Below are 13,376 nucleotides of genomic sequence, written 5' to 3'. Positions count from 1 at the left end.
GCTGAAACACAATTATTTCTTTATTAAGAAAAGTTAATAGGTTCATACTTTTTTTTTTCAAGTTTAGGTAGCCCACCTACAGCTTTTAAAAATATAAATCTATTCATTTCCTGTTTTAAAAGGATGTTAATTAACGATCTCTACCTTTGAAAGAGAGTTTCAAGAAAGCAGTTTTACTTTGATCTATAACATAAATCAATCATCCTTTTTTAAAAAGGCTAAAACTGTGAACATATTAAAAAACTCAATATACTGCTAAACATGGTTAAAAGGGAGGCATAATACAAGGGGTTAAAAAAATTAAACATTTGGCATTTCAATTCCTTAAAAAGAACAAAATTAAACTTAGTACATTGATCTATCTTTTAGCAACTTAACATGTAGATTTAAGGAAAATGACAAATGGACCTCAAGATGTCATTTATAAAAACTGACAAATGACTGCTTCAACACCCAATCAAAGAAATAAGCCTGTTACTGGAGATGATCTTGATTCAAAGATTTTTAATGACACCCAAATTCTAAACTAAAATTAATGATAAAAGAAAAGTCAACTTTGATTCTCTGAACACCTATTTCCTGTCCAAACAGCCCTTTTGTTCTGCTTGCCTGCTTAATTTTAATGTTCAGTTTACATCAGAAAATAGAAACAATGACAAAATCTAGTATACACAGAAGCATAAAGGAGCAAAAGTATAAAATATAGGATCATTAGAAGATTAGAACAAAAATCCTACCAATAAAACCTCCACAATTTTCTGTTTGCTTCACCTCAGATTAACTTCACTTGAAGCTGTACTCCAAAGCAACCAAACCTGAATACCAAGCTCCACCTTCTCCAATTCTAGTGGCTGGAGAGTAAAATCTCCTCCCTGTTGGTGAAACTGATAATTGTGATTGGATACGGCTAATATCCATTATTTTAAAGAACTTTTCCTTGCTAGCAGGTTAGGTTAAATACACTAAAACCCCCTGGATAAGCTGGTTTCTTAAAGCAACAGAGGGTAATGTTTCAGTTTTCTCATCATATACTGTTTGCTTTCTCTTTTGTCTAGGTGAAAAATAAACTGAGTAACATCAATGAAAATCTCACAGAAGCTTTCATTTGAAGTTCAGCGACAAGCTATTTAAAATCCATGCTTTTAACATAAATCACTTGATATTTTTACAAAGCCAGGAAGATGAAGTTATGTTTTAAGAAGACTATTTTTTTAAGAGTTTACATTTTGTCTGAAAATTAAAACTTGCTACCAAAAAATCCATTAAAAATGTTGCTAAGAGGAAGAGCATATTCTCTTAAGACTTAAAGAGATGACATAACTTAAGTGAAAATATACAGCACTAAAATACTAGATGCAAAAGATTCGTTTTTAAGCTGTCAAATTCTCAGTATGACATGGTAAAATTTTCAGTGACCCCAAAGATTGATATTTTCACTTAAAACTGAAGGAAAAACTGAAGACACATCATTTCTATATTAACACATTTAACAAGTCTGACACTATTTTGCCAATCCTTATCCATTACAAACTGAGATCTAAAAGGAAAAGACAATGTATTCAAATGACATGTTCAATTATAAAGTTTGCTTATTTATTTATTTAACGGTGCTGAGGATCAAAACCAGGACCTCACAATGCACAAAGCAAGCACTCTTAGCACTGAGTTATAGCGACAGCCCCAGGTATGAAGTCTAGCAAGGTTTAATTTTCTTTTAATTTTTTTTTTTTTTGAAGAGGATGGTAAATTACTGTGTACCCACTTCAAGGTGGCATGGATATACTAAGATACAGCTGAAAAGTATATTCCTCTTAACTTAAAATAAGCTACATTAAATGATATTTTTACTAGAGGTATTAAAAAGCACCCTAATTTTTAAATAATAAACAGTTGCTGTCACTTTATACATAAGTTTGCTGTATTTTATTGTATAAGCTTGTATGCTTTAATTAGAACTGATTATATTTTAGTAGCTTGGCCCAACAAACATTATTCTGATATTAATTATTACCTGGCTGAGATGGTGGAATGGCTCAAGTAGAAGAGTGCCTGCCTAGTGAGTGTGAGGCCCTGAGTTCAAACCTCAGTACCACCAAAAATAAATAAATAAATAAATCATCTGACTCAGTAGCATTTAAGGTGTAATTTTCACCTCTACCAAAAATTTTAACTATAACTCATAAAAATAAATACAAAACTAAGGAAAATTAGAATGGATTCTTCTTAAAATGCTTTCAGTAAGCATCTGTATTTAAGAATTTTTTAGCCTGCCTAGCAAGAGTGAGGCCCTGAATTCAAACCCCAATACCACAAAAACAAACAAACAGAAGAATGTTTTAATTTAAATTTAATTTTTTTTTGAGGGGGTGGTATTAGGGTTTGAATTCAGAGCTTCATGCTTCAGTTGCAGATGCTCTACTGCTTGGGCCAGGCCTCCAGCTTTTTTACTATAGTTATTCTGGAGATAGGGCCTTACTTTTTGCCCAGGCCGGCATGGTCTGCAAGCCTTCTATTTCACCCTTGCCACCACAGCTGGCTGGGATGGCAGGAAAGTACCACCATGCATCTCACACATTCTTGCCTTGGCTGGCCTAGAACAGAGGTTCTCCTCATCTCAGCCTCCCAAACAGGTAGAATTTTAGCACAGGTACACCAACTCAAAACCTTAAACCACTTTTCTCTCACAGAAAACTCATACTAGAAAGACAAAGCCAACAAAATTGTTTTGAATACAAAGAGAAGTCTTTGCAACAAAATGAAAATTCACAAAATTGCAACTAGACACTAATATGGAGAAATACCCTACTGAAGTCTATAATCTAATGCCCTCTACGTGGACAAATGGAAAGAACCAATTCACAGAGTTCTAGTCCCAAGACCCTTTGCAAAGATTCACTGATTTGAAGCTCAGCACTTTATGAGTCAAGTTCAGGTTTTCTTCCCAGTGTGATACACTTGCAAAACAACACTGGAAGGAGAAGAGGTATAGGAACAATCACCAGAAAAAATACATAATTTGATTTAATATAATACCTGAAGAAAATAGATTGTAAATGGCCAAAATTTTTAAAGGTAACATTTTAATTTTTAAAAACTTGACAAACACAGAATTAGTAACCAGTTAATGGGAAACAAATAACCTCTGCTCTGACGTCAATTTTTCACTTCAAAGTTAATATAACACCAAGATAACTCTCAATCTACAACTTTGAGAGAAGAACGATATTGAGCTGGGAGATTCCAAATGGTAAAGAACTTCAAGGTGATAATTATTTTAGGTAGCACCCAGATTAAAATTAATGGCATTTTATTCCAGTTTTACATCAGCAGCAGGAGAAAATAGCAAAAATAAAAGGAAACCATATCAACACCATAAATCATACAACTTAAATTATATGAAAACAATATTGCTTCATAGAAACAAGGAGCCTGCACAAAAGTTCCAAGGTCCCAACTGCATACAATACCACTTTCTGAACATCAAAATATATACTGCGTATTCCTTGTTACAGCCCAGGCACTTTTCCAAACTTAATACATAAAAACAATTCAGAAAAACAATAAGCCATTGAATAATTTGGTCCCACTTTACTTTTATTTAAAAGATCCTATACAAAAAAAATCAGTATCTAGACTATTAGGAACAACTTTTGGTAGAATATACACAAAGCAGGGCTAAGACTTTTAAAGGAGCCAAGTGCAGTGCCTCATGCCTATAAAATCTTAGCTACTTAGGAGGTGGATATCAGAAGGATTGCCGTTCGAAGCCAGCTTGAGCAAAACATTTGTGACACCCCATTTCAACCAATAAAATCTGGGTGAGATGGTGTGCCTGCCATCCAGCCAGGCAGGAAGCATAAAGAAAGGACGACTGGCAGTCCTGGCCAATCTGAGCATAAACCTGAGATCCCATTCAAAAAATAACTAAAGCAAAACGGGCTGGGCATGGCTCAGTGGCTCAATGGGTAGAGAGCCTGTCTAGCAAGCACAGGCCCTAAGTTCAAACTACAGTACTGCAAAAAAAAATAAGTAAAGGGCCAAGAAGCTTTTAATTATGGCTTCTCCTTGGACACAACTGGTGATATAGTAGTTGGCTGATGAAAGGACTACCCTGACATCAGCAAAACATGACTGGGATCAATAAGAAAAAGTCTGAAGCATGGTGGTACACAACTGTAATCCCAGCCACTTAGGAGGTAGAGATCAGGAGGACTGCAGTTTGAAGGCACTTCAGTCCAGCATAAGCACAGTTAGCAAGATGCCATCTCAACAAATAAGCTGGGTGTGGTGTTGTACATCTGTATCCCCAGCTACTGCTGCTAGGTAGGTAAAAGATCTCAGTTGGAGGCAGATACAGGGCAAAAACCCAAAATCCTACCTGAAAAATAACTAAAGCAAAAGGGGCTAGAGGCATGGCTCAAGTGATAGAGCACTAAGTGCAGAGGCCCAGAGTTCAAACCCCAGTACCACAAAAGAAAGAAAAGAAAAGGAAAGAGGGAGGGAGGCACACTAAAAACCAACAACCTAAGAAAAAAAAAAAAAAAACAATTTTCAAAAACTATGAAACAACTTTCCCTGACAAATATATACTGCCTACCAAAGAAAGTGAGGAATGTATTTTAGTTTGCAAGTCCTAGTAATATATTTTCTAACTCATTATGGGGGGGAAAAAAAAAAAACAAACCAGAAAACCACAAGATGTACATGGGAGTTGGGATGAATGGTAATGGCCCATTGAACAAAACACTGAATACAAAGAAAACGTTAATGCAACATACAGATAAGGAAGCATAAATCAAGCTAACAGGAAGAGATATCTTGTGTAAGAGACAGTAAGTTGCTTTGTTTTAGGTCTAGAGGGATAAACAAGGTCACCAGTAAATGCAAATTACAAAGAAACAGGGATCAAAACATGAAACAAAGAATACTTAAGAGAAGCATTCATAATTCTCAAGTATTAAGGTTTAACAAACAACACACCATAAATATCTAAGTACAAAACTTTTAGACATAAAAATGAATATAGATTAGAACTTATTTCTCTCCCTCCTTAGCTGCCTAAACCAGAAAAAAAATGAAAGATTTTTACAAATAAAAGGAAAGCTACTTTTTTTTGACAATTTGTTAAAAACCAGTTAAAATAAAAGCTAACAATTCTGAAAATAAGAGCTGAACAGGTAACAATTGATGTGAATTAAACGACACTCAAAGTTAACAGAGTCAGTTTATGGACTCAACAAATCTTTTGAACACCTACTCTGTCCTGGGCATCATCACCTGTTGTAGATACTATGTTCAATAAAATGAAGTCTTTTCTTTTATAGAAACATCTGGTCTAGAGTCAGACCAGCACAGTTCAAATAGAAATATAAGCTACATATTTTTAAATTTCTAGTAGTTGTATTAAAATACTAAAATGAACATATAAAATTCTATGTTTTATCTAACTCAATATATGCAAAATGTATCATTACATCAATATGTATTCACGTTTTAAAACTAAAATAGCGTAATTCTTATTTTGAACTAAAAATCAAGTTCCTATTTTCAGATCTGCCACATTTCTACAGCGCCAAATGTAGCCATTTATTTTAATTTAAATGAAATACTGTAGCCATTAGCCACCCGACTGTAAATTAAGATTTTTACTATTGTAGAAGACTTCAAAACTCTTTTGTCCACTACAATTGCCAATAGCTACATGTGGCCACCGAGCACCTAAAATGTCACTAATATAAGTGAGGAACTAAATTTTTATTATTATTTAATTTTAATTCATTAAATAGCCACAGTAGATACAAGAAACTATTAAATCACAGCTCTGGAGAAGAAACAGATACACAAACAAGTCACACACTTAGTGAACTGCAGCTGTTTCAAATGTATACAAAAGAAGCACCCAATATGAAAAAAGCCCACAGAACCAACAGGACCTAACCTATTATAGCACCATGGAAAGATTTCTCAGGGGAATTACAGCAAAGCAAAAGAAGAGGCATACGCACAAGTCTTAAGCAGAAAAAACTGAAACTACAATGTAAGTACTGGGGGATTATATAAACTATTTCTAGGAGTCTGATTTGGATCACAGAATTCAAAACTGAACAAGAATGTGGAAGACAGTTGGAAATAGCCCTACCACTTGGAGAAAATAAGGTCTCCAAAATAAGTCTTACATTAAGCTTGTCCCACTCTCCTCACTCAATAAAGCACAATCATTCCACTCTTCTGTCAATCTCTAAATCAAGCCAACTTCTTTGTGTACCCTTTGTGCTGCTAGCAGCTCCCTTCACTCACAAAACTTTCTCCAGCCCCCTTCTTCATCTTAGAACTCAGAATCACAACTCCAAATTTTCTACACAAGACAAGCTTTGGGGCAATAATCAACCAGAAGATGAAGAAGTGGTGCCACCCCCTCTCTCCCCCAAAATAAGCTTGTCGTTTTAAAAAATGTTTTGTCAGGCATCGTGGCATAAGCCTGTCATCCCTTTCCAGCACTCAGGAGGCTAAGGCAGGATGACTGCCACTTACAGGCCAGCCTAGACCACACAGCAGGGACCTGGTCTCAAAAAATGCTTTGACAAGCCAGGCCCTGGTGGCTCATACCTGTCATGGTAACTTACTCAGGGAACAGAGATCTGGAGGGTTGAGGTTCGAGGCCAGTGAAGGAAAAAAATTCACAAGACCCCATATCTCAACTAATAGAGGGGCAGGCAAGGTGGCCCACTCTTGTCATCGGAAGTACAAATAGGAGGATGGAGGTCCAGGCTGGTCCTAAGTTCAACCCCCAGTAGCATCAAAAAATAAAAAATATTTTGACATATTGGAAAAGTTAAACTTCCAAATGCACCTTGGTATGACCAATCAACTGTTGACAGACATTCTCCAAGAACACCCAATTAGCACCTTCCATTTCTTTACTTCTGAGTACTTTTAAATCTGAATTCCTTATTCAAGCATTTGTTAATTGCCTGTATTTCCCAAGAGACCCAAATTCAATGAAAGAACTTATCTTGTCCACAGTTGTGTACTCAGCACCTTGCACAATGTCTGGCATGGAGCAGGTACTCAAACTGTTCAAAGAATGAAAACTATAACTGCAGAGTCTTTTTAAAATACGTATACAACATGGACTGAGGGTATAGCTCAGAGGTAGAGTACTTGCTTACTCTGAGTGAGGTCGTGGGTCTGTTTCCCTAACAATCAAGAATATGGGGTGAGGGGTATACTGGTATCAAATGAATGGTACTGAATAAACAAAACAGAACTAACTATATGTGCATTTTAGTATACAGTAAAGGTATTTTTATTTCAGGGCAACGTGTTTCTTTTTTTAAATGGGGCTATAATAACTGGGTAACTATTATGGAAAAATAAAGGAAGTGAAGACTTCACATATTATGTCAAAACAAAATGCCAGAAAAAACAGAAAAAGATGGTTGTGAAAAATGAAACCTAAAAGAATTATAAGAAATGGTTTCAGGGTAGGAGAATTCTTTAAATATAAAAGCAAAGTAGAAGCCATAGAAAGAAAGTTAACACCAAGATACCTTAAAAATTCAGAGAGAGGAGGATGAAAGTAAGAGAGGGAAGAAAGGACTATAAGCAAATTAAAGGCAAATGAAGAGCCAGGAAAAATACTTGCGATATAAAGCCGCCATCACTAAAAAGAGAAAGGCTAAATAAAATGGGACCAGAGTGCAAACCCCAGTACCACCAAAAACATTAAAAAAAAGGGGGGGGAGGGGGGGGGCAAAAGCAAACTAGAATCGGTTCAATACCCATAAATCCTATGAAAAGGTAAAATATTCAGGAAATATACATTCTCCCTCATATTTTTTTAAATCAAACTTTATAATCTTGGTCAAATTTTTTTTTTTTTTTTTTTTTGGAGCCATTGCCCAGGCTAGTCTCTCCCAGACTCAAGAGATCATCCAGCCTCGGCCTACAGAGTGGCCGAGACCATAGAAATGCATCACTTTTTTTTTTTTGGCAGCACTGGGGTTTGAACTCCAGACCTCACACCTGCTTAGCAGGCACTCTTCCTGCATAAGCCACTCCACCAGCCCTTTTTTGTGATGGGTTTTTTTCTAAGATAGAGTCTCATGGACTATTTGCCCCGAACTGGCTTCTAACTGTGATCCTCTGGATCTCTTGGCTCCTGAGTAGCTAAGATTACAGGCACGAGCCAATGACATGCAGATAATAAAGTTTTTAAGGATGAGATTTGGCAAGACTTATGAAAATATTTTAAAATGTTCATATGCTTTGACTTAGCACCTCTAAGACTGAGACCGCATCCTAAAGAATGAGAAACAGCCCTAAAGATAGTCTTCACTATATAAGTGGCACATAACAGACTTGTAAAGTTACAGTACTTTGTAAAATGAAATGGTTCATACTTCCTAAAATTCTTTTTTTTTGTGGTTCTGAGAGATGAACTAGGGTCTCACACTTGCAGGATTCCTACCAACTGAACCATGACCCCAGTTCCTTTTGCTTTGGTTATTTTTGAGATAGTGTCTCATTTTTACACTCCAGTCATCCTGGACCTCTTCTTCTCCTTTTTAGCTGGAATGACAGGCTAGCACCACAACACCCAGCTTTTCTTAGTTGAAATGGGTCTCTAGAACTTTTTGCCCAGGGCTGGCCTCCAACTTAGATCCTCCTGACCCCTGCTTTATATCTCCATCTCATATCTAGCTAGGATTATAGGCTTAAGCTATTGCACCTGGCCCTAAAATTCATATTTTAATACATGGGAATCTAGTGGTGAAATGAGAAAATCCTTCCCCTAAGTAGTTTACACTCAAACAATGGATAGAGGTAATAATCAAATAAAGAATTTCAGACAGTAGGTTCTATAAAGAAATAACCCAGAAGAGTGCCATCTATGAAGTGACATCTAAACAGAAGTATGACTGAGTGCTGCAGGAAAATGGAATAAGAATTTTAAGGAAATATACATCACATATTCAAGAATCTCAAAAAGGCCAGGACAGGTAAAGACGCATGACGGCAGGGAAAACAGATAGATGTCTATAAAGAAGGTGGGGAGCAAATAATCTTGGAGAGGTACAGTCTAACTCAGTAACCACTAGTCATATGTTCCTAGTGTGCATTTGAAAGATGGGTAGTCCAAACCGGAATGTACTGTAAGTGGACTGCACCAGCTTACATTCAATCTATAAAAAAGTAAAGCAAGCCATTAATAATTCATTAATTACATGCTGAAAACATTTTTGGGGGGGTTAAATAAAGTATTTCGCCTGTTTCTTTTGTAACATGGCTATCAGAGAATTTCAAATTAATGTTGCTCTCATTTGTGGCTTACATTATATATTTTTATTGGCATCATTGGCCTGGGTACACAAACCCTAAAAAGTTTGAGTTTTATTGTGTATATTGAAAAGCCACTAAAGTATTTTGAGCCTGTGAGTATCAAAATCCATTATCTGTATTTAAATGATTGTTCTCCACAGGAGCAGCCAGAGTAGACTCAGAGGAGCAAAAACTGAATCAAGGATTCCAATTAGATGACTACTTTTATCATCTTACATAAAACAAAGGTGTTGAGACAGCCCATATTCAGGATAAACTTTGAAGGTAGAGTCACTCTAACAGTGTTTAGAACTAACTGCAAATAGCTGAGGATATTAAAAAAACACACAGAACAAAGGTATACCTGACAAAATGTTAACAGTGGTTATCCATGGTAGTGTTTTGTAGGTAGTTTTTAATTTGTGTATTTCTATTCATTCTCAAAATTGGACAAGGGAGAGCTCACACACATAAAGCTACTGTCCCTATGACCAAATTTAAAAAAAAAAAATTTTAAAAGCAGGATAATACAGCCCTACAAAAACAAAGCATCCCATTTTTGTCTGCAAGCTACATATTAAAAATGCTACACACACACACACACACACACACACACACATACACACACACACACACACACACCTTCTTTCGGAAACTTAATTTGTCTGGAAGCACACCTTGGGGCATCTCAAACCTAAAAAATACTGAAACGTGTGATTAACAAATCCTGAAATACCTGCCACATATCTACACATCTTTCTCCAAATTTTCCAAAGAACACAAATGTAACAGCATAGAGTAACCCACTGGTCTTAGTGCTTTTCCTTCAGGACTCTGCCATTTGACAGACTAAAGTTCACACAAACCTGGCAGCATACACTTAGGACTGGCTCCTTTTACAATAGTATGCTAAGAAGTTTTTTAAGTAACTTCACTGAGATTGAGGGGAAGGAAGAGACAAAAGAAAGGATGATTTACTTTATAAAACATCAAGTGTTTTTCTGAGATACTTACTATTTTGCACTGAGAAAGGATACCAACTTGTGTCTGATTCTACAACAGAATTTGAAGGAAGAGATTCATTATGTACAAAACAACAGGAATCTTGGTTTTTCGTTAAACAACTAGGAACCAATCACTATGGCTATGAATCTTCCAAAACAGAATCGCAATGTTTTCCATTCATTTTATTTCTAAGTATGTCATTCTATTTTGCTGATTGCCTAAAACCTCATGCAATCTGCATTATTTAGAGAAACTCTTGCACTTGGGCAACAAGAGCTGGAAACAAGAAATGCTCATAGATCACACCCGTTAAAAGCAAAACAAAATTTTAAAAAGGTTATCTAATATCTAAATATTTGTGGATTATGGGAGATTAACAGTATTATAAAGCGATGAAGTGAATGAACTACAGCCACACCTAGTTTTTCTAAAGTTCAAAACAAAAGGAAACTAAAGGATCCCACTGTTTGAGATACGAAAATTCAATCCACTAAAATCCACTAGACTAAGAATGTTTGCTTCAGTAAGAAAAGGTAAACAGGGAAACAAGCCAGGTAAGCCATTTTTTCGTAAGCAGATCCAAGTTTTGGTAATGCTCCAACTCTTGGTTTAGGGGAAAAAGTCTTTTATTATCTTTTGATACTATATCGTATTAGGTATTCCTTTGTTATTAAATACATTTCGGTTACTTTTTTAAATATCTTACTGATTTATAATTGCAGATTTCAGGCATAAAATGTGAGTTTTGACATGTACATAACACACAGGAAATTATCTCTACACTCAACTGTAAGAATTCATCAACCCTTAATTTTTCTTCTGTACGTTTGTATTAAATGTATTTTTTAAACGTAAAAGAAAAAAAACAAGACTACCTGCTTTGGATAATTAAGTATGTACATTTTACAAAATATTTTCCCTGAACACCATGTTAAGTCAGCAAGTGCCCTAAATCTGGTGACATAATTACTACAGAAGTAACCTTAAAACTTTGTGATATTTTAGCTTTAAAAAGTTAAATTCCGAATTTGGTTTGAAAGAGGAATTTAATCTGGCTTCTCGGAGCATCAGAATCTTTAAAGGCTACCCATGTTTTTTGCTAAACTCTTTTCATAAACTGCCTGTGGGACCCCGGGCCCCAACTTGCTCACACTGGTCACAGCTCCGGGGCTGTGAAGGTAAACCAGAGCGCTGTCGCGGGCGGCTGGCACGGCATTTCAAACCCAGGTTAAAATGGGGTGGAACACCGCACTTGCTCACGCCTCTCCAATCAGAAACCTGAAAATACGGCCTCTGAAGAGCGACAGAAGCCTCTGAATCCCACGCGACCCGACGCGGGCTGCGAAAGCGCGGGGTTCCCGAGCCGGGCGGGCAGGGGGCGTCGGCCGCGCTCCGCGTCGCGGAAAACTCGGCAGGTGGACAGCGAGCGTCCCCAGCACGGCTGGGGCGAGGGGAGGAGGGGGGCGCCGGCCCGGCCCGCGACCCGGCCGCCAACTGCTCGAGGGCGGCGGATGGCTCGCGGGGGTTGGGGTCCCGACCAGGGCGCGCCCAACCGACGGGAAGCGGGCCGGGGACCACAAGCGCCCCGCGCGCCCCAATCCCGGCCCCAGGACTGCCCGTCCTCAATCTCCGCAAATGCCCGGTCCCGCCTGCGAGCGCGCGGCCCGCCGCGGGCCCACCACCTGCTGCGCCTCCGGCTGCCCTCCGCTTCCGGCTCGCCCGCACCGGGAGGGGCCGGGGGCGGGCCTCCGCGCGCCTCAGCCCGGTGGGGGAAGGGAGCGACGGGGGAGGGGCAGCGCCGGGCCGGGGGTCCGCGGCCGCGCTTCTCACCTGGCGGCGGCTCTCTCCGCCTGACGCGCTGCCCTCCGCCGCCGGTCGCCGCCGGTGAGTGGGGACAGGTGAGGCCGCCGAACGCCTGCTCGCTCCTGCCCCGCCGCCGCCGGCCCCTCCGTCCGCTGTTTATTAAACTTTTCTGTTTGGTTGTTCAGCCTATGACGCGACCTCCGAGGAGAGCCCCGGGATTGGCCAGCGCCCTGCGCTGACGCGGCAGCCCCAGCCCGCTGCCTAATTATTACCAGCCCGGGCGGAGCCGCAAGCCGGAGGAGGCGAGGAGGGGCGGGGCCGGGGCTCGGAGCTCGCGCCCATTGGTCGGAGTGGAGAGTAGGGGCGGGGCGAAGCGCGGGGAGACGCTTCTCCGCCCCCGCCGCCTCCGCGGTCCCTCTGTTCCCTTGCCCTGGGGATCTTACCCAGCCGGTGTTCCCTGCGTTCTGCTGCTGCCGGAGGACTGTTGGAGGGGTTCTGCGGGGCTGATAGGACCGGATGGTATGGGCTCAGGTCTCTGCTACCTTGCAGGGAGGGGCGTGTTCCTGTCTGGCAGTGAAGTGGCAGGAAGAGTTGCGCTCCACCTGCCAGTTGTGTAAGAAGGAATGCTGACCTTCACTCCCCACGTAACGACCAGGTGCCATGTCTTTGCAAGCGCAAAGTCCAAGTTCCGTGCATCTTCTCGGAGGCAGAAGTCTGCCGGTCCTGAGCCCAGACTTGGAAAGAGAAGCAAGCCTAGACCGTGCGTGCTCACGTGGGTAATGCACACATGCACGGGCCTCCCAGCTCCCCTGATCGCGGCCTTTTCCACAAGCATGGGTTCCATCCAGTCCCCGCTGCGAGGCACAGGTCGCCCTGCGCTGGGGACAAGGGACAGCAGGGACACTGGCTCTCTGCAGCTTCTCAGCCTTGCTTCGCGCAGCACCAGCGGGAAGTACATACACTTAATTCCAGATTATTCAGTCCTACCGTGAATGAGGGGTTCCGGTGGAGTCCACAGAAAGGAGAACCGAGTTCGGAGAATCCTGTCTTTATTTTAAATTATGGTATTTTGTTGTGGGATTTTGGTATTAATCTTTGTAAAAAAAAAAATCGTAATGCTGGCTATCTTGATTACTGAGTTTTTTGGTGTCCCCTAAAATTTTATGCCCGAAGGATCTTCACTAGTATTACTGCAGTGGAAGCTCACTTAGGGGCCCGGGCTTTTGATGGGGTTTTGATGGTGCAGC

The 13,376-nt window shown here is 39.9% G+C and overlaps 1 protein-coding gene across 8 annotated transcripts in view; it reads right to left on the bottom strand.

Moving 5' to 3' along the window:
* Nucleotides 1-12,686, bottom strand: part of Zfand6 (zinc finger AN1-type containing 6) — a 70,926-nt gene extending 58,240 nt beyond the window's left edge. For 3 of the 8 annotated variants that reach the window (XM_020182257.2, XM_020182258.2, XM_074062105.1), the window contains exon 1: nucleotides 738-2,261. The gene's annotated coding sequence lies outside the window, so the exon portion shown is untranslated. Of the gene's footprint in view, nucleotides 1-737; nucleotides 2,262-10,335; nucleotides 10,375-12,156; nucleotides 12,314-12,572 lie in introns of those variants that run through there. The other 5 variants (XM_074062106.1, XM_074062107.1, XM_020182253.2 and 2 more) reach the window with 5 other exon arrangements.
* Nucleotides 12,687-13,376: the final 690 nt, after the last annotated feature.

The sequence above is a fragment of the Castor canadensis genome, chromosome 19, assembly GCF_047511655.1.
Source record: "Castor canadensis chromosome 19, mCasCan1.hap1v2, whole genome shotgun sequence".
In the NCBI taxonomy this organism is placed as follows: domain Eukaryota; kingdom Metazoa; phylum Chordata; class Mammalia; order Rodentia; family Castoridae; genus Castor; species Castor canadensis.
Note: the sequence above shows the minus strand (reverse complement) of the source record. Positions and strands in the feature narration are given on the sequence as shown.